This window comes from Salmo trutta, chromosome 17 (assembly GCF_901001165.1).
Source record: "Salmo trutta chromosome 17, fSalTru1.1, whole genome shotgun sequence".
Classification (NCBI taxonomy): Eukaryota; Metazoa; Chordata; class Actinopteri; order Salmoniformes; family Salmonidae; genus Salmo; species Salmo trutta.
The window spans coordinates 36,180,435-36,202,249 of NC_042973.1; the positions used below are offsets into that span (position 1 = coordinate 36,180,435).

The 21,815-nt window shown below is 42.4% G+C and overlaps 1 long non-coding RNA gene across 1 annotated transcript; it reads right to left on the reverse strand.

The window, feature by feature from the left end:
- Positions 1-4,483: 4,483 nt before the first annotated feature.
- LOC115151315 (uncharacterized) lies at positions 4,484-5,691 on the reverse strand. Its single transcript, XR_003867269.1, has 2 exons — positions 5,589-5,691; positions 4,484-4,989 (listed from the first exon to the last, which is right to left on the reverse strand). It is a non-coding gene; the product is annotated as an uncharacterized LOC115151315 (long non-coding RNA).
- Positions 5,692-21,815: the final 16,124 nt, after the last annotated feature.

The following is a 21,815-nucleotide window of genomic DNA, read 5'->3' on the forward strand; positions in this document are numbered from 1 at the left end:
CTGACACTGCAGCGATGGGAGTAGAACCAAACCAGAGGATTGGAGGAGAGGAGGAGAGGGATGGAGGTAAGTGGGTCTGGCATAGAGCCCTGTGACTTCACTCTGACCTTCCCCAGTCTTCTGTGTGGTACCCAGGCCAGTCTCAGGGCGAGCTCAAGGGTGGGCGTCAGGGCGTGTGCCAGGGTGTGTCGGTCTCCAGGGCTGTGGGGTCCTGTGAGCTGTCATCCAGGGTGTGAGGGTCAGGGGGAAGGTGTTATGCTGACTGGGCAGGGTCCAGGGTGAAGAGCCTCACCCTGGGGAGTTGGAGGAGTGCCACAGTCCTTTTAAACACAGTCGAATCCCTGGAATGGCGCCGACAGAGAGGGCTGCCTCACTTCTTTCTCTTAGGAAACTTTGCAGTAATTCATTTGTTTATGTATTATTTCTTACATTGTTAGCCCAGAATTATTTTTGTGTTATTACATACAGCCGGGAAGAACTATTGGATATCTGAGAGGTGGTAACTCACCAGCACTACCAGCATCACGACAAGGAATACAACTTTCCCAAAGCAGATCCTTTGTTTGCACCCCCCAGGGCAATTTAACTGGTTCTAGAAGCCTACCCAAAACAACGCCGGCGAAGGAGAGGTACTCAGAGTGCTATTCTAGTCCAATTTAGGAGGCGCGCACAACACCCACCGCTTCCGAGTATATTACTCGCTAATGTTTAGTCTCTGGATAATAATGTTGACGAGCTCAGGGCGTGGGTCTCTTTCCAGAGAGACATCAGGGATTGTAACATACTCTGATTCCCAGAAACATGACTCTCTCGGGATAGACAGTACTGTCTGAATCGGTCCAGCCAGCTGGATTCTCAGTTCATGCTAATATGACCAATCAGAATCCATGCTTCAAGATTGTTTTGATCATGCGGACTGGGATATGTTCCGGGTAGCTTCTGAGAAAAACATTGATGAATATACTGATTTGGTGACTGAGTTTATCAGGAAGTATATAAGAGATGCTGTACCCATTGTGACTATTAAAACCTACCCTAACCAGAAACCGTGGACAGATGTCAGCATTCGCGCAAAACTGAAAGCGCAAACCACCGCATTTAACCATGGCAAGGTGACTGGGAATATGGAAGAATACAAACAGTGTAGTTATTCCCTCCTGAAGGCAATCAAACAGGCAAAACGTCAGTAGTGTAGTCGCAATTCATCCCTAGCCGCATCCTCAGAGCATGCGCAGACCAGAGCATGCACAGACCACCTATCTCTCCCTATCCCAGTCTGCTGTCCCCACATGCTTCATGATGGCCACCATTGTTCCTGTACCCAAGAAAGCAAAGGTACCTGAACGAAATGACTATCGCCCCGTAGTACTCACATCTGTCATCATGAAGTGCTTTGAGAGACTAGTCAAGGATCATATCACCTCTACCGTACCTGTCACACTAGACCCACGTCAATTTGCTTACCACCCCAAAAGATCCACAGACGATGCAATTGCTATCACACTGCACACTGCCCTATCCCATCTAAACAAGAGGAATACATATGTAAGAATTCTGTTCATTGACTACAGCTCAGCATTCAACACCATAGTTCCCTCCAATCTCATCATTAAGCTCGAGTCCCTGGGACTGAGCCCCACCCTATGCAACTGGGTCCTGGACTTCCTGACGGGCCTCCCCCAGGTGGTGAAGGTAGGAAACAACACCTCTACTTCGCTGATCCTCAACACAAGGTGCCCCACAAGGGTTCATGCTCAGTCCCCTCCTGTACTCCCTGTTCACCTATGACTGCATGGCCAAGCACGCCTCCAGCTCAATCATCAAGTTTGCAACAGAAGTAGGCTTGATTGCCAACAATGACGAGACAGCCTACAGGGAGGAGGTGAGGGCTCCGGGAGTGTGTTCCCAGGAAAATAACTTCTCACTCAATGTCAACAAAACAAGAGATGGTTGTAGACTTTAGGAAACAGCAGAGGGAGCACCCCCCTATCCACATCGACGAGACTGCAGTGGAGAAGGTGGAAAGCTTCAAGTTGCTCGGTGTGTACACATCACTGACTAACTAAAATGGTCCATTCACACAGACAGCGTGGTGAAGAAGGTGCAACAGCGCCTTTTCAACCTTAGGAGTCTGAAGAAATTTGGCTTCTCACCTAAAACCCTCACAAACTTTTACAGATGCAGAATTGAAAGCATCCTCTTGGGCTGTATCACCGCTTGGTAATGCAACTGCACCGCCCGCAACCGCAGGGCTCTCTAGAGGGTGGTGCAGTCTGCCCAACACATCAATGGGGGCAAACTACCTGCCCTCCATGATGCCCGATGTCACAGGAAGGCAAAAAAGATAATCAAGGACAACAACCACCCGAGCCACTGCCTGTTCACCCCGCTTTCATCCAGAAGGTGAGGTCAGTACAGGTGCATAAAAGCTGTGACTGAGAGACTGACAAACTGCTTCTATCTCAAGGCCATCAGACTGTTAAATAGCCATCACTAGCACAGAGGCTGCTGCCTATATACAGTTGAAGTCAGAAGTTTACATACACTTAGGTTGGAGTCATTAAACTCATTTTTCAATCACTCCACAAATTTGTTGTTAACTAACTATATATGTGTCAAGTCAGTTAGGACATCTACTTTGTGTATGACACAAGTCATTTTTCAGATTATTTCACTTAAAATTCGCTGTATCACAATTCCAGTGGGTCGGAAGTTAACATACACTAAGTTGACTGTACCTTTTAAACAGCTTGGAAAATTCCAGAAAATAATGTCATAGCTTTAGCAAGGAGACCTACAAACCTGACTCAGTTACACCAGCTCTGTCAGGAGGAATGAGCCAACATTCACCCAACTTATTGTGGGAAGCTTGTGGAAGGCTACCCGAAACGTTTGACCCAAGTTAAACAATTTATAGGCAATGCTACCAAATACGAATTGAGTGCATGTAAACTTCTGACCCACTGGGAATGTGATGAAATAAATAAAAGCTGAAATAAATAATTCTCTCTACTATTATTCTGACATTTCACATTCTTAAAATAAAGTGGTGATCCTATCTAACCTAAGACAGAACATTTTTATTAGGATTTAATGTCAGGAATTGTGAAAAACTGAGTTTAAATGTATTTGGCTAAGGTGTATGTAAACTTCTGTCTTCAACTGTACATAGACTTGAAATCACTGGCCACTTTAATAAATGGAACACTATTCACTTTATTAATGTTTACAGATCTTGCATTAGTCACCTCATATGTATATACTGTATTCTATAATATCTATTGCATCTTAGCCTATACCACCCTGAAATTACAATCCATACATTTATATTTCATTCCTTTACTTAGATTTGTGTGTATTAAGTATTTGTTATGCAAATTGTTGGATATTACTTGTTAGATATTACTGCAGTCTGTCACGACTTCCGCCGGAGTCGGTCCCTCTCCTTGTTCGGGCCTTCTAGCCATCACCGATCCACTTTTCATTTTCCATTTGTTTTGTCTTGGTTTTTTACACACCTGGTTTCAATTCCCCATTACATGTTCATTATTTAACCCTCTGGTTTCCCCCATGTTTGTGTGCGTGTTTGTTTTATTGTAAGGCTGTATCTGACGGCTGGTATATTGTTACCGGGTTTTGTTATTACGCCCGTTTATTTCGTGGTACCGGTATTTGTCCAGAACCATAGTATTGTGTGTATACTAGTGTTTTTTCTTGAATTAAATACCTTGTTCACACATCTCAGCTCTCCTGCGCCTGACTCCTTTCACCAGTTACCCACAGCCTTGACACAGTCTCAGAGCTCAAATCACAAGCATTTCGCTACACCCAAAATAACATCTTCTAAACACGTGTATATGACCAATAACATTTGATGTTGATTTGATTAGAAATACAGTAGCAAAGAAAATTACAACACTATATACAGTACCAGTCAAAAGCTTGGACAAACCTATTCATTCCAGGATTTGTATTTATTTTTACTATTTTCCACATTGTAGAATAATAGTGAAGACATCTATGAGATAACACATATGGACTCATGTAGTAACCAAAAAAGTGTTAAACAAATCAAAATATATTTTCATTCCAGGATTTGTATTTATTTTTACTATTTTCCACATTGTAGAATAATAGTGAAGACATCTATGAGATAACACATATGGACTCATGTAGTAACCAAAAAAGTGTTAAACAAATCAAAATATATTTTCTATTTGAGATTCTTCAAGGTAGCCACCTTGATGACAGCTTTGCACAATTTGCACAAAATACAATTTGAGAGAAATACAGTTTTTGCACATATGAAACATTTCTGGGATCTTTCATTTCAGCTCATGAAACATACGACAACGATATTTGTCTTCAGTGTAGATTCATCTTTTATGGTATGTTGCTGATATGTTCTGATGAAAACTTTGTGTGTATGGTTCTGGGAAATCAAATCTGGCCCATCCATTGTGAAATCAAGGACATGACTAAATTTCTATTACGTCCAGAGAAACATTTATTTTCTTGTTTCATACATTATTTATCTGATCTGTTTTTAATTAAAACATCTGTCACATCCAGGCCCTGCAATATGACGTCTCCATGTCAAATCTCATTAAAGAGATGGATGAACAAATACAGCTAAGATAACCAAAAAGGATTGGAGAAAATGGAACCCATCCTCTGCCGCCAACATTCCGCCATGATCTGTGGCTTCATGTACCACTCAAGTGACAGTCTATTTGGAGCGCTACTGAGGCTACCAGCATCTCTGGTGACGAGCGCAGCTCAGCTGTGAAATTGGAGCAGCACGTTGACCTGAGAGCTTCCGCCAGGGCCTTTGCTCCTCTTCTCTCGTTGCTACTCAGCGAGCCATCCAGATGAGGAGCAACATCGTCTCTCCGTCTCTCACCTCTTTCCCTTACCGCCTCACAGCAGAGAGCATCCTTGCCCATTTCACTCAATTGCTCACGTTCTGAGGAACTGCGACCGGACAACCTGTTGACGCGTGCCGTCAAACTATGTGTCACGGTGGTTTAGAGTGTTTTCCACTACCCTGCTTGTCAGTGTGGTGGGTGGCCTCATGCCATAGTCCATTGGTTATTTCTCTGAGTTGAGCAGGAAACTTCTACAGTGTTATTTGAATAAAGCAAAACTAAACTGTGTGGTGTGTTGAGCCTCACCAGCACCATTCTTTGTGAAATTCAGCCTTATTAGAGCTACGGTGCCATGCATGTAACAATGCCTCTCTAATAAGACAATAAAATAAATCAAATATTTAGCAGTTATTTGATTTAATAACTGCTCACATTAGAAAGGCATACCCTTGTGGTATTCCTTTCTAATAATCTTCTCATGATTACACTATCTTACCATATCCTAATCTCTTTGCAAACTTAGCAGAGTCCACTTTTGCTATTTGCACAAATCCCTGCAGGTTATTTTTCAGAATAGTGCCCAGAGAAATCACATTCTAACACCACAGAGACAGACCCATAACACTACATCACTCAGCCACCGGTGAAGCCAAATCTCATCTAAATGTTGACATTTGAACCTCAAAGTAATGTCTCTAGGAATGATGTGGCTAAGCCTACCTTAATGGTCACCCTTTTAATGCTGGCTGGCGGTAGCAAAGCAGTGCAAAGCGGCCCCTGGAAACACTGCCAAGTCGAGAGGAATTGAGAGAGAGGCGCTTGATTACAGCGGTTGGAACCGGTTTAGGGAACAGAACCGAAAACCAGAAAATAACAAACATTTTTGAGGAACAGAATCAGAACAGGGAACAAAAGTGATCTATACTGAACCATTTCTTTTAAAAGCATGAGAACCGGTTAATAACATTATTTTATGTCATTTTTTCCAGTCCCACAAAATAACGCAATAAAGCGCTTATGTAAAGCCCTTACTCTGTCCTTCAGAAACTTCCAGTGTCTGCCTGCCAGCTGAAAATCTTTGCCAGTGTGTATGCTTGTGTAGGCTACCTGCCCCTCCCCCTTCAAAACTTAGGCTACTGTAACCTACTGACATTACAAGCTTGATTCAGAAAGAGATTTAACATTTTCAATGCTGGTTAAGGATAGTATCGTTATCACGTTTCCCATTGGAATCTTTGCCAGTGTGTGTGCGTGTGTAGGGTACCTGCACCTCCCCCTCCAAAACAGACTACTGCAGCCTATTGACGTTACAAGCTTGATTCAGAAAGAGATCTAAAATGTTCAATGCTAGTTAAGGATACTATAGTTATCACGTTTCACATTGGATTTATTAACTACAAAAAGGTAAAACATGTTTTTATTTTAATTCTGGTGCCGCTCTTCACACAGAAGCTTGTTAGCTAGATAGCTAACTCTCTGAAGTTCAAAGACATTCAAAGCAAATATTTGTATAACTACCCAAGATAGACCACCGCCTGTTGTTTACAATGGAAGCAAATTAATTATAGTGGGCAGAACAAGCAAGGAGGTGGGCAGAGCCAAGCATGAGCTAGCAAGATACTATTGGCATATTTCCATTAGGGAATGCTTACTTTGTGAAGTGCGCCTGTAAAATAACTAAATTCACCCTTGCACTCTTTCTAAAGAACACCATTTTTGGAAACTTTGGCAAAGGGTAAAGTCTACAAAACTTTGTCTACTCTGTTTGTAATAGATTCTAGTTTTGGGAAGAGAAAACTGTATTGAGATCAAATGTTTCATAGATCAGAAAGTGTGAAGAATGTCTTCTCCCACTGCCATCCACTGAGCTTTCTCTCGTCATCATTTGGTGGTGAGTGGAATTGCCAACTGGATGTTTCAGGTTTATACATCCGGTGAAACATCTGGCTTATTGTTCTATCTGTGTTCAAAGGTCCTTCATAAAAGCGGCTCCTCCAGAGGTATAATTCTGTGGGCCTAATTCAGATAATGCACCTCATAACAAGATGCCCAGCGCTTCAGGCCAAACCTCCACCTCCACCCTCTTGACCTGTCCCCAAAATGCAACATTTCAGTCGCATCTCACACTCTACACTTGTCTGTCCAATGCATGTAAACAACTGCAGCTTGCCTGCTTGATAGCAAGCTGATCTATCCGTACTGATTGGTGAAGTAATTTAATGTTGAGCAAAAAAAATAAAAAATGTTCAGAGATTTAAAAAGGAACAGAAAGAAACAATATAAACCACTATTTTTGGGGGGGTTCGAACCAATTCAGAACTTTATTTTGCTGGTCAGAACAGTGGAATGGAACAAAACAATTATGGTCTGGTTCAGAACTAAATGATTGGAAAATTATTTTGTTTTTAACCCCTGCTTGATTAATTAATAATATATCTGAAGTGGAAGGAGATATGAAGGCAGGAAATTAGATACACTGATACTGGGGAGTGAGGACAGGGCAATCAGGATCTTAATTAAGGACTGTGAGGAGTGTAGGGCATGATTTAAGACAATAGATATACTTTCCTGCTGTCACCGCCGATGAGCTGAGGATCATGGGGGTAAGGTGACTAGGGTGATATTCGCAACTTCGTGACCCTCCGTGGCCCTAGTAATGAGTTACTATACATTTCTGCTGTAATATAATCCCTCTCCTCCTCGTGTTAACATGATATAAGTGTCTAGAGGAAGATACTGTACGTGCAAACGTGTTATCCAATAATACATAGTTTAACAAAGAGAAACAGGATGACGTTGGCCTGATAAGGAAGTACATATAATGGATTCAGTGGTAGGCCTAGTGGTATATCTGTCTCTCATCTCACAATTAACTGTTACTGTCTGTCATAACCTTGAGATGCCACAGATGATACAAAATCGTCAGAAGACAGAAATAGTACCTTAACCACCTTTAACAAAAAGGAAGGGTAAAAAAAACTCCTCCACCATTCTCCTTGAGTTTTTAACAGCTGCATCATACATATCTCAGGGGACGCCCATAGAAAGGTGACCTGGGCCAGCTATTCTTCTTTAGTGACATGTTTATTTTTATTTACACCACCTGTCTAGTTTTTTTAAAGCATGACTATATCGATGGGTGTGTGTCTGTGCGTTTGTGTGTGAGTGTGACTCACACAGTATACATTTGGTACTCTAAGAAAAACACTAAGAAAAAAATACACGCTAATGCAACATTGGGCACTTGAGTAGAGGAAGATGAATAGCTAGAGATAAGAAAATAAGAAATAAAGATCTAGAGGAAGGATGAGTTTTTTGGTAGATTGTATAAGTGCACAAATATTGTGCCAAGGGAGAAACACGACTCATGTCATTCAGCCAAACTCATCAGAATATAGAGGAGAAAGCTTATGTTGTAGTTCAGCAGCATTTGTTTGGGAAGGAAACATGTAATATTAACATTATTCTGTGCTGCACTGTGCTGCACCAAGTATCAAATATAAATGACATAACAAACTCAGAGTCATAGCAAACTAAATCCGTTTTACCAAATTTACACCAGCATGTTAAATGTGCAACCAGAGGGAAAAAAAACTCAAAACCACCTTTACTCCACACACAGAGACATGTACAAAGCTCTCCCTCGCTCTCCATTTGGCAAGTTGACCATAATTCTATCCTCCTGATTCCTGCTTACAAGCAAAAATTAAAGCAGGTAGCACCAGTGACTAGATCAATAAGAAAGTGGTCAGATGAAGCAGATGCTAAGCTTCAGGACTGTTTTGCTAGCACAGACTGGAATATGTTCCAGGATTCTTCCGATGGCATTGAGGAGTACACCACATCAGTCACTGGCTTCATCAATAAGTGCATCGATGACGCTGTCCCCACAATGACTGTATGTACATATCCCAACCAGAAGCCATGCATTACAGGCAACATTCGCACTGAGCTAAAGGGCAGAGCTGCTGTTTTCAAGGAGCGGGACTCTAACCCGGAAGCTTAGAAGAAATCTCGCTATGCCCTCCGACAACGACGAAACAGCCTATAGGGAGGAGGTCAGAGACCTGGCCGTGTGGTGCCAATACAACAACCTCTCACTCAACGTGATCAAGACAAAGGAGATGATTGTGGACTACAGGAAAAGGAGGACCGAGCACGTCCCCATTCTCATCGACAGAGCTGTAGTGAGCAGGTTGAGAGCTTCAAGTTCCTTGGTGTCCACATCACCAACAAACTAACGTGGTCCAAGCACACCAAGACAGTCGTGAAGAGGGCACGACAAAACCTATTCCCCCTCAGGAGACTGAAAAGATTTGGCATGGGTCCTCAGATCCTCAAAAGGTTCTACAGCTACACCATCGAGAGCATCCTGACGGGTTGCATCACTGCCTGGTATGGCAACTGCTCGGCCTCCGACCGCAAGGCACTACAAAGGGTAGTGCCTACGACCCAGTACATCACTGGGGCCAAGCTTCCTGCCATCCAGGACCTCTATACCAGGCGGTGTCAGAGGAAGTCCCTAAAAATTGTCAAAGACTCCAGCCACCCAAGTCATAGACTGTTCTCTCTGCTACCGCAATGTAAGAGGTACCGGAGCACCACGTCTAGGTCCAAGAGGCTTCTAAACAACTTCTATCCCCAAGCCATAACACTCCTGAAAATCTAGTCAAATGTCTACTCAGACTATTTGCATTGCTTCCCCCCCTCCCTCTTTTACACTGCTGCTACTCTCTGTTATTATCTATGTATAGTCACTTTAACAACTGTACCTAGATGTACATATTACCTCAATTTCCTCGACTAGCCGGTGCCCCCGCACATTGACTCTGTACCGGTACCCCCTTTATATAGCCTCGCTATTGTTATTTTACTGCTGCTCTTTAATTATTTGTTACTTTTATTTCTAATTCTTATTTTTTTAAGGTATTTTTTAATTGTTTTTATTTTTTAAACTGCATTTCACTCTAAGATCTACACCTGTTGTATTCGGCGCATGTGACAAATAACATTTTATTTTATTTGTAAGAAGGATTGGGTTGCATATATTCTGCTGTCAAATATGTCTGCGGTGTCTGAGGGCATACCATTATAGAATTTAATAAATACTTAGCTTTTCTGTTGTACAGTACTGAAAAGAAGCCAATGATCAATAACAGCTAAAGTTACATGTTGTTTTCCTGGGATTTGTGATTGGGCTTTGGTTAGGCTTGCTATTTTATGTACATGATGTAACATTCCAAATTCCTCATTTATTATCTGCTAATACAAATGGCCAGTTACAAGACAATGCATGGATGGGTAGATATACACTGTCAAAACAACTAGCATTGCCTCTCATTATTCCTCTCCCTCTCTATATTTGTGCTTCTACATCTGCATTGTTTACAGTTTGGGGTTTTAGCCTGGGTTTTTATATAAACCTTTGTGACATCTGCTGATGTAAAAAGGGCTTTATAAATACATTTGATTGATTGATCGATCTCTCTTACCCACCCTCAAGTATATTCATGGTAAGGGCACAGAGTTTTTCCAGATCATATCATAACTGTATATAACCATAATCAGGCAGTGTCATAGCACTATGCGATGATGACATTGTACACAGTTTGAGTTATTTAAGAGCTGCTTGAAAGATCTGAAGCCATGCTGCTCCGACACCAGCATGAAGGCAGAAATTATGCTAGTGAAACAACATAAAAGTGCAACTTACTGATCTTTGCTGGAGACTGTAATTAGTGTTATCTACAGTGTAGTTATGCTAATATGTCCCTTATCATAATCACTCTCTCTGTTGTTTGCTTTTCTTTATAGTCACAGTGTATCAGTCAACCTTTCAACTCCATAATGATCAGCTCTGTCCTCTGAGGTTTGTGCATTGAGGCAAGGATGCCTCAATGCACAAAGTGGAGTAGTAGGCCTTTTTCATCAAACTGTTTTATAGTCCTATTCTTCAGAGTTGCTATGTAGTGCTGAGGACAGGTTTGAGAGTAGGGGATTTGCCCCAGCACATTCTTTGAATCGCATTGTGAAATAGTGCATTTGCAGAAATCCGCATGATTGTCATTGGTCTGCCCTTTTACTATAATGGTAATAACTGCAGAGGACATTGCAATCAGAGACCCCGTGACCCTTGGATAAGGAGGGCTTTCATAAATTACCATTTCAAAGCATTCTAGGAAGGGAAAAATCAACAGAGCACAGTTCATCAAAACAATTTGCAGTTACAAAACACTGCAGAGTGACAGGAAGACATCACTATGGAAATTATGTTTATTTTGTGGATGTTATGGGCTTCTATTTCACCATGAGCCTCAAGCAATGTGATGATCACAGTATATCATTTTACACCAGCAGACATTTTCCTATTATTCTCTCATGGATTGGTGGCTACAATGCCTCCGACGTCAATAATCATTCTGTGCCATTCAACCATGAATCCATTTTGTTTCTCATATTATTAGCTTTTTTGTCTCACTAATATTTTGGCACTTTAATTCCTCAGCATCAATTTCCTGCAGGCTAAAGATTGTGTGTGTTCATTCCCCTCAGGTACTCCCAATCTTTTAACAACACAATAAATGTGGATTGAGCCCTCATAATCTTTCCCTTAGGAGGTATTACAACAAGACAAAAAATAGTGTTTCTGTGTGTTTAGTCCTGTTGGCCCAGCTGTGTTCAGATAGCTGGCCAGCTAGGTCTTGTAATTTGTGGTGTATGGCAAAGTTCCACCCCTCCAAACAAGCCAACGACGCACCGCCCTCCCTCCCTAACCCCCGTCTTGGTCCAATCATTGGGGCGATTACAGACATAGCTCATCACTTTCACAATGGCAGTGGATATGAATGGTGTGATTTTTTTAGGAGGGCAATCAAAGCCAAATGGAGCCTCTTCATGCTTTAGTTCACCCTGACCCATCAGTTAGCCCTCATTCTCCTCCCTGTAACAAGGACAATGGCTATATATGGAGAAATGCCAAATGACCTAAAACAAAAGAAGAGAGGAAAACAAAACGATGAATACAGAACGATCACTATGAGAAAAATCTTGTTTTGAAAGCCTCCTGGAACAAGTTAGGGAGTGATAATGCTGGCGTCAGAATGCTGATGAGGCCTCATCTTAGAATTTTGGGCCACCTTGGCATTCCCAGCATGTTGACTGTTTTTAGCATAAGAGCAGCTGCCAGCCTGTGCGCCTTTTCTGTCACTTTTAAAAAGAAGAGGGCAGAGACAGTGTCATTTGCTTTGCCGGTCAGCTGTTTAGGCAGTGCGCCGATTGCTTTGAATTTGATATCGGCATTTGAACTTGGCCTGGTAAGCCTTGCTGCAATCTGATAGCCAGGGGTTCATTTAACTGGGAATTGGGAGATGTGGAGCACTCCTTTTTGGTGACCATTTGAAACCAAAGCTGTTTTATTGCTATCAAAATATAGGTTGTGATAGCTGTAAGCCTAATTGTTATTTTAATTTATTCGCGAAGTAGGCTAGTGCAATTTTGGTTTGATGTAGTCCAGTGGATGCTGGTGACTTGAAAAACTGAGGAGGATGGGAAACCCACGGTATAGGCACGGAGATGACAGTGTATTTACAAAATCGTCATAGACTCATTATTTTAACCTAAAGCATTTAATAAAGACATTTAAAGTACAATATTATGGGAAATGGGAATGAGTGGGCTACTTACACCGTGTTGGAAAAGGATCACAGCAGTGATTGAATGAGGGTATGAGGCATGAGTTGAGGTGTTCATAGGCTTGACCAGTGCAGGACAGGATTTGACTGGGAAGATAAAAAACTATAAGACAACACACTACACAGTTATTAAAAATAGCTAATAATGAGTTAGTCCAAGCAAGGAGTAAAATCATTGATGTGTAATAATGTGATTGTGTAAGTGATTGACTCTACATACAGTAATGAGAGAAAATTGATAGGGGTACTCACAGTGCTTGGAGGGAAACAATCAATGTGCCAGGGGATGAGCGGGTAGCTTCAGGTCATGTCAGGAGAAAGTTGACAATGGTTGTGGAGTGGAGTAGTCATCACCACTTAATCAGGGAACAAGAGAGGACTTAGCTGTAAATACAAATAGCAGATTAATTCCATTACAGCTGGCCATCGTAGGTTTGGACAACGAGTTTCTCTATGAACTTAAACTCAGACATCTCAAAAATCCTGAAGTCAAACACAGACTGTGCATCTCGCCCACTTGACACATTAAAGTTGTCCAAGAAACGATCCTGAATAAATGTATTTTTTTGTTTTTACCTTTATTTAACTAGTCAAGTCAGTTAGGACCAACATCTTATTTACAATGACAGCCTACCAAAAGGCCAAAGGACTCTTGCGGGGATGGGCCCTGGGATTAAAAAATAAATAAATACAATATACACTTGAAGTTGGAAGTTTACATGCACCTTAGCCAAATACATTTAAACTCAGTTTTTCACAATACCTGACATTTAATCGTAGTAAAAATTCCCTGTCTTAGGTCAGTTAAGATCACCACATTATTTTAAGAATGTGAAAATGTCAGAATAATAGTAGAGAGAATGATTTATTTCAGGTTTTATTTCTTTCATCACATCCCCAGTGGGTCAGAAGTTTACATACATACCCTCAATTAGTATTTGGTAGCATTGCCTTTAAATTGTTTAGATTGGGTCAAACGTTTCGGGTAGCCTTCCACATGCTTCCCACAATAAGTTGGGTGAATGTTGGCCCATTCCTCCTGATAGTCATGGTGTAACCGAGTCAGGTTTGTAGGCCCCCTTGCTCGCACATGCTTTTTCAGTTCTGCCCACAAATCTTCTATGGGATTGAGGTCAAGGCTTTGTGATGGCCACTCCAATACCTTGGCTTTGTTGTCCTTAAGCTATTTTGCCACAACTTTTGAAATATGCTTGTGATCATTGTTCATTTGGAAGTCCTATTTGCAACCAAGCTTTAACTTCCTGACTGATGTCTTGAGATGTTGCTTAAATATATCCACATAATTTTCCTTCCTCATGAAGCCATCTATTTTGTGAAGTGCACCAGTCCCTCCTGCAGCAAATCAAATCAAATCAACGTTTATTTGTCACGTGCGCCGAATACAACAGGTGTAGACCTTACAGTGAAATGCTTACTTACAGGCTCTAACCAATAGTGCAAAAAAGGTGTTAGGTGAACAATAGGTAAGTAAAGAAATAAAACAAAAGTTAAAAGCCAGGCTATATACAGTAGCGAGGCTATAAAAGTAGCGAGGCTACATACAGACACAGGTTAGTCAGGCTGATTGAGGTAGTATGCACATGTAGATATGGTTAAAGTGACTATGCATATATGATGAACAGAGAGTAGCAGTAGCGTAAAAGAGGGGTTGGCGGGTGGTGGGTGGCGGGTGGCAGGACACAATGCAGATAGCCCGGTTAGTCAATGTGCGGGAGCACTGGTTGGTCAGCCCAATTGAGGTAGTATGTACATGAATGTAGAGTTAAAGTGACTATGCATATATGATAAACAGAGAGTAGCAGCACCGTAAAAAGAGGGGTTGGGGGGGTCACACAATACAAATAGTCCGGGTAGCCATTTGATTACCTGTTCAGGAGTTTTATGGCTTGGGGGAAAAAACTGTTGAGAAGCCTTTTTGTCCTAGACTTGGCACTCCGGTACCGCTTGCCATGCGATAGTAGGGAGAACCGTCTATGACTGGGGTGGCTGGGGTCTTTCACAATTTTTAGGGCCTTCCTCTGACACCGCCTGCTTAGCCCCAGTGATGTACTGGGCCGTACGCATTACCCTCTGTAGTGCCTTGCGGTCAGAGGCCGAGCAATTGCTGTACCAGGCAGTGATGCAACCAGTCAGGATGCTCTCGATGTTGCATCTGTAAAACCTTTTGAGGATGTCAGGACCCATGCCATATGTTTTTAGTTTCCTGAGGGGGAATAGGCTTTGTCGTGCCCTGTTCACGACTGTCTTGGTGTGTTTGGACCATTCTACTTTGTTGTTGATGTGGACACCGAGGAACTTGAAGCGCTCAACCTGCTGCACTACAGACCCGTCGATGAGAATGGGGGCGTGCTCTGTTCTCCTTTTCCTGTAGTCCACAATAATCTCCTTAGTCTTGGTTACGTTGAGGGATAGGTTGTTATTCTGGCACCACACGGCCAGGTCTCTGACCTCCTACCTATAGGCTGTCTCGTAGTTGTCGTTGGTCAGGCCTACCACTGTTGTGTCATCTGCAAACTTAACGATGGTGTTGGAGTCGTGCCTGGCCATGCAGTCGTGGGTGAACAGGGAGTACAGGAGGGGACTGGGCATGCACCCCTGTGGAGCTTCAGTGTTGAGGATCAGCGTGGCAGATGTGTTGCTACCTACCCTCACCACCAGGGGGCAGCCCATCAGGAAGTCCAGGATCAAGTTGCAGAGGGAGGTGTTTAGTCACAGGATCCTTAGCTTAGTAATGAGATTTGAGGGTACTATGGTGTTGAACACTGAGCTGTAGTCAATGAATAGCATTCTCACATAAGTGTTCCTTTTGTCCAGGTGGGAAAGGGCAGTGTGGACTGCATTATTTGTGGATCTGTTTGGTCGTTGTGCAAATTGGAGTGGGTCTAGGGTTTCTGGGATAATGGTGTTGATGTGAGCCATTACCAACCTTTCAATGCACTTCATGGCTACGGACGTGAGTGCTACGGGTCTGTAGTCATTTAGGCAGGTTGCCTTTGTGTTCTTGGGCACAGGTACTATGGTGGTCTGCTTGAAACATGTTGGTATTACAGACTCAATCAGGGACATGTTGAAAATGTCAGTGAAGACATCTGCCAGTTGGTCAGCACATGCCTGGAGCACACGTCCTGGTAATCCATCTGGCCCCGCAGCCTTGTGTATGTTGACCTGTTTAAAGGTCTTACTCACGTCAGCTACGGAGAGCGTGATCTCACAGTTGTCTGGAACAGCTGATGCTCTCATGCATGCCTCAGTGTTGCTTGCCTCGAAGCGAGCATAGAAGTGATTTAGCTCGTCTGGTAGGCTCGTGTCACTGGGCAGCTCGCAGCTTTGCTTCCCTTTGTAGTCTGTAATAGTTTGCAAGCCTTGCCACATAAGACGATCTTCGAAGCCGGTGTAGTATGATTCAATCTTAGCCCTGTATTGATGCTTTGCCTCATGGTTGATGGTTCGTCGCAGGGCATAGCAGGATTTCTTGTAAGCTTCCGGGTTAGAGTCCCGCTCCTTGAAAGCGGCAGCTCTGCCCTTTAGCTCAGTGCAGATGTTGCCTGTAATCCATAGCTTCTGGTTGGGGTATGTACGTACAGTTTCTGTGGGGACGACGTCCTCGATGCACTTATTGAGAAAGCCAGTGACTGATGAGGTGTACTCCTCAATGCCATCGGAAGAATCCCGAAAATGTTCCAGTCTGTGATAGCAAAACAGTCCTGCAGTTTAGCATATGCTTCATCTGACCACTTTTTTTATAGACCGAGTCACTGGTGCTTCCTGCTTTAATTTTAGCTTGTAAGCAGCAATCATGAGGATAGAGTTGGTGTCGGATTTACCAAATGGAGGGCAAGGGAGGGCTTTGTACGCGTCTCTGTGTGTGGAGTACAGGTGATCTAGAATTTTTTTCCCTCTGGTTGCACATTTAACATGTTGATAGAAATTTGGTAGACTTGATTTAAGTTTCCCTGCATTAAAGTCTCCGGCCACTAGGAGCGCCGCCTCTGGGTGAGTGGTTTCCTGTTTGCTTATTTCCTTATACAGCTGACTGATTGCGGTCTTAGTGCCAACATCTGTCTGTGGTGGCAAATAAACAGCCACGAAAAGTATAGCTGAAAACTCTCTAGGCAAGTAGTGTGGCCTGCAATTTATCACAATATACTCTACTTCAGGCGAGCAAAATCTAGAGACTTCCTTAAATTTCATGCACCAGCTGTTGTTTACAAATATGCACAGACCGCCCCCCCTCGTCTTAACAGAGTGTGCTGTTCTATCTTGCCGGTGCAGCGTATATCCCGCTAGCTGAATATCCATATCGTCATTCAGCCACGATTCCGTGAAACATAGGATATTACAGTTTTTGATGTCCCGTTGGTAGGATATTCTTGATCGCACCTCATCTAATTTATTGTCCAATGAGTGCATGTTGGCGAGTAGTATTGACGGTAACGGCAGCTTTCCCAGTCGCCTTCTCCGGGTCCTCACCAGGCATCCAGCTCTTTGTCCTCTGTACCTGTGTCATTTCCTCTTGCAAATAACGGAGGATGTCGGTCCTGGGGGGTGTTTGGAGAATGTCTTGTGCGTCGTCTTTGTTGTAGAAAAAAATCTTCATCTAATCCGAGGTGAGTGATCGTTGTCCTGATATCCAGAAGCTCTTTTTTGCCCTTAGATACGGTTGCAGAAACATTATGTACAAAATAAGTTACAAATAAAGTGTTTGATGGGGTTTACACAACTCCAGCCAACGCTTTGCATTGCACATGGTGATCTTAGGCTTGTGTGTGACTGCTCGGCCATGGGAACCATTCATGAAGTTGTTGACGTACAGTTTGTGTGCTGACGTTGGTTCCAGAGGCAGTTTGGAACTCGGTAGTGAGTGTTGCAACTGAGGACAGGTGATTTTTATGTGCTACATGCTTCAGCATCCGCCGGTCCCATTCTGTGAGCTTGTGTGGCCTACCACTTCGCGGCTGAGCTGTTGTTGCTCCTAGATGTTTCCACTTCACAATAACACTTACAGCATTTACAGTTGACCGGGGCAGATCTAGCAGGGCAGAAATGTGATGAACTGACTTGTTGGAAAGGTGGCATCATATGACAGTGCCACGTTGAATGTCACTGAGCTCTTCAGTAAGGCCATTCTACTGCCAATGTTGCATGGCTCTCTATGGAAGTTGCATGGCTCTGTGCTCGATTGTATATGCCTGTCAGCAACGGGTGTAGCTGAAATAGCCAAATCCACTAATTAGGAGGGTTGTCGACATATTATTGTGTATACACTGTACATGACCCTAAGCATGATGGGATGTTTTAATTTCTTAATTAACCTGAGTGAAATCCCCTGCTTTCAACATGGTTCTTCTGAATGGCTCCATACACAAAAAAATAACATTGATTTACATCTGAGTCGCACATAGTTTTATACATGAGTTTATGACATGCCTTACAAGTGTAAAACATTTAATTATATAAAACTTACTATGAGGATTGGTCTTCAGAAAAACATTCCCTGAAACAGGCCTTTTCCCCCTCCTCAGTCCAGGTTATGGAGGTGGCAAGACGGTTTTGACAGAATACAAGGTAGCATCCGCCACACTGAAACCTAAGCTACAAAATGCAAGGGAAGTATTAGAAATGACACAATGTTTAACAGATGTGGCCCACCCCACTCCAGCCAGGAATTATTTAGCACTTTTTGAGTTAAGAGCGTGTTGCAATATCTTTCAATTTAACTACTTTTGCAGTAAAATATTTGTACACAATCATCCATTTCATATATGGGAGACCGTTGAGATAAAACATAGTTGTGTTTTCTTATACGTCAGGCAAGGGTATCTCAAAATGTGTGGGGCCTTCCCACTAACCTTTTGGTTTGGTGTCTGCCTCATTCTCTCTCTCTTTGTCTCAATGTCCACTCTCTCCTGCTTTAATATTAGTAATTTAAATTAAAAATCACTAATGTCAGTCAAATTCAGGGTTTGCATAATTTAAAACTATTGAAAATGTGAATTAATCTGAAGACTTAAGTCAAAAGGGGCCTAAATTGTACTGTATGCATAGCGCAGAATTAAATAACTGTTTTATTAAACTCAAGGGCTTGCTTTTAATCAGTTCACTTCCACTGATCTCACGGCTTCCATCTGCAGACACTATTATTATAATGCACTGGTGCAGCCATGATAGCAATGCATCTGGAAGGATGGAGTGGAGGCTGGTGACTTGAAACATTTAGGAGGATGGGAGACCCACGTTATTGGCGCAGACTGTACGGAGACAAGAAAAAACGTGTTTCAAAAAAAAATTGTATTCAGACCCCTTTACTTTTTCCACATTTTGTCACGTTACAGCCTTATTCTAAAATGGATAAAAACAAATCTCATCAATCTACACACAATACCCCATGATGACTAACCTAAAACAGTTTTTAAAACATTTTTGCTAATTTATTAATAAACAATACCCTGAAATATTACATTTGCATAAGTATTCAGACCCTTTACATAGTACTTTGTTGAAGCGCTTATGGCAGTGATTACAGCCTCGAGTCTTCTTGGGAATGAAGCGACAAGCTTGGCACACCTGTATTTGGGGAGTTTCTCCCATTCTTCTCTGCAGATCCTCTCAAGCTCTGTCAGGTTGGATGGGAAGCTATTTTAACATATCTCCAGAGATGTTCAATCGGGTTCAATTCCGGGCTCTGGCTGGGCCACTCAAGGACATTCAAAAACTTGTCCCGAACCCACTCCTGCATTTTCTTGGCTGTATGCTTAGGGTCGTTGTCCTGTTGGAAGGTGAACCTTTGCCCCAGTCTAAGGTCCTGAGTGCTCTGGAGCAGGTTTTCAGAAAAGATCTCTCTGTACTTTGCTCCGTTCATCTTTGCCTTGATCCTGACTAGTCTCCCAGTCCCTGCCGCTGAAAAACATCCACACAGCATGATGCTTCCACCACAGTACTTCACCTTAGGGATGTTGCCAGGTTTCAATCTTGGTTTCATCAGACCAGAGAATGTTGTTTCTCATGGTCTGAGAGTCTTTAGGTGCCTTTTGGTAAACTCCAAGCTGGCTGTCATGTGCCTTTTACTGAGGAGTGGCTTCTGTCTGGCCACTCTACCATAAATGCCTGATTGGTGAAGTGCTGCAGAGATGGTTGTCCTTCTGGAAGACTCACCCATCTCCACAGAGGAACTCTAGAGCTCTGTTAGAGTGACCATCAGGTTGTTGCTCACCTCCCTGACCAAGGCCCTTCTCCCCCGATTGTACAGTTTGGCCGGGCAGACAGCTCTAGGAAGAGTCATGGTGGTTCCAAACTTATCCATTTAAGAATGATGGAGGCCACGGTGTTCTTGAGGACCTTTAATGCTGCAGAAATGTTTTGGTACCCTTCCACAGATCTGTGCCTCAACATAATCCTGTCTCGGAGCTCTACGGACAATTCCTTCGACCTCATGGCTTGTTTTTTGGTCCGAAATGCATTGTCAACTGTGGGACCTTATATAGACAGGAGTGTACCTTTCCAAATCTTGTCCAATCAATTACCACAGGTGGACTCCAATCAAGTTTGTCGAAACATCTCAAGGATGATCAATGGAAACAGGATGCACCTGAGCTCAATTTCAAATCACATAGCAAAGGGTCTGAATACTTATGTACATATGCTATTTCTGTTTTAGATTTTTTTATACATTTTCAAAAATGTATAAAAACCTGTTATCGCTTCGTCATTGTGGGGTATTGTGTGTAGATTGCAGCGATTTTTTGGTATCCATTTTAGAATAAGGTTGTAACGTAACAAATTGTGGAAAAAGTCAAGGGTTCTGAATACTTTCTGAAGCCACTGTATATCAACAATAGTCTCAATCAAAAGTCAGTTACTATATTCTCATTCTCAAAGTTTGTCCTTAGACTTACCCTTTTAGGGCTAGGCATCCCGCTAGTGGAACAACTTCCGGTGAAACTGGAGGGCACGCAATTAAAATAAATAATCATAAAAAGTATGGATATTAAGACAGTAAGTTTATGATGTCCTAATTCTCTCTGAGACATTTCCTCTTTGTTGCTGAGAGAAAGGGGAGAAAAGGGTTCCTTTGTTGGAACATAGCAGTGGTGCCAAAAGGTCTCTGATGACCTCCCCCCTTCATATATGTGGGTCATAAACGGGGTCTGCTAATTATCTCCTGACCTTCAGCAGGTCATTCTGAGTCGTAACAGGATGCTGGGAAGAGCTGGGTTGTTTGTCTTGTGATAGGCTTGAAAGGGGTACAGATTACAGAATCATGGACTCAACGACACAACAAAATGGACTATAAATACACGTTACCAATTTGTTTACGCTGACCAGATGAACAGGCCACATAGGCTGTACGCAGCTGCTCCTTTAAGTAATTTACAGTTTTTCAGAATAAAACATTGTCTCGTTTTCATCCCATATAGCTTGTCAGTTCTCTAATGTTTAGATACCCTAGGCTGCTGCAACATTTATGTAAAGAGCTCTTGCTTGTGTCTGTCCGGAGTGAGAAAAAAAAATACCGGTGAAAGGTGGAAAGCCTACTTGAGCACACGCTGAGAAAATGCGCTGTGTCAACCTCTCTTTTTAATCTCACTTTTAATGGATGATGCAATTGAAACAATCAAATAATTCTGAATTGATTTCGACATCCCAGAGAAGACAGTAGACACTTCCACATGCTCAGCAGATAAAGCATCGTAACGTGCAATTTCCTCTGCAAGCTGTAGTTACCCTTATTAGCTGAATGTTCCCTCTCATCGTGCCCCTAAGTAAAAGCCAACTCTGGCCGTAAAATGCTTATAACCTTGTTTCTTCTTACCTTCTCGTTGTGTTGCGCATTTTGAATACGCAGACTTTTGTCTGTTACATGACTGATGCTGCTTTTTCCAAGAAGCTTGAATCTGATGTGGGACATGAAAGAGGTTTTTCAACAAAAAATCCACTACATTGTTGTTAGGATTAACTAGCCATTCTTTTGGAGAAAACTGCACTCTGGTAGCTAGCTACTGTAACGTTTAAAATAAATTGCACTAACTCCACACAAAAATAAACTTATAAAACCAAGAAAACAATATACAATCCAGCTCCTCCATCTTCTATAGTTTGAAGAAACTAATATGAATTTTAGAATATCTTAAAAATTCTCAACTATCACTCTTCACTCTCATTCTTTGTCCAATATGTCACCAACTCACCAAGCTTCTCAACACATAGAACCCCCATATTGCTATGTGGCACAACAACA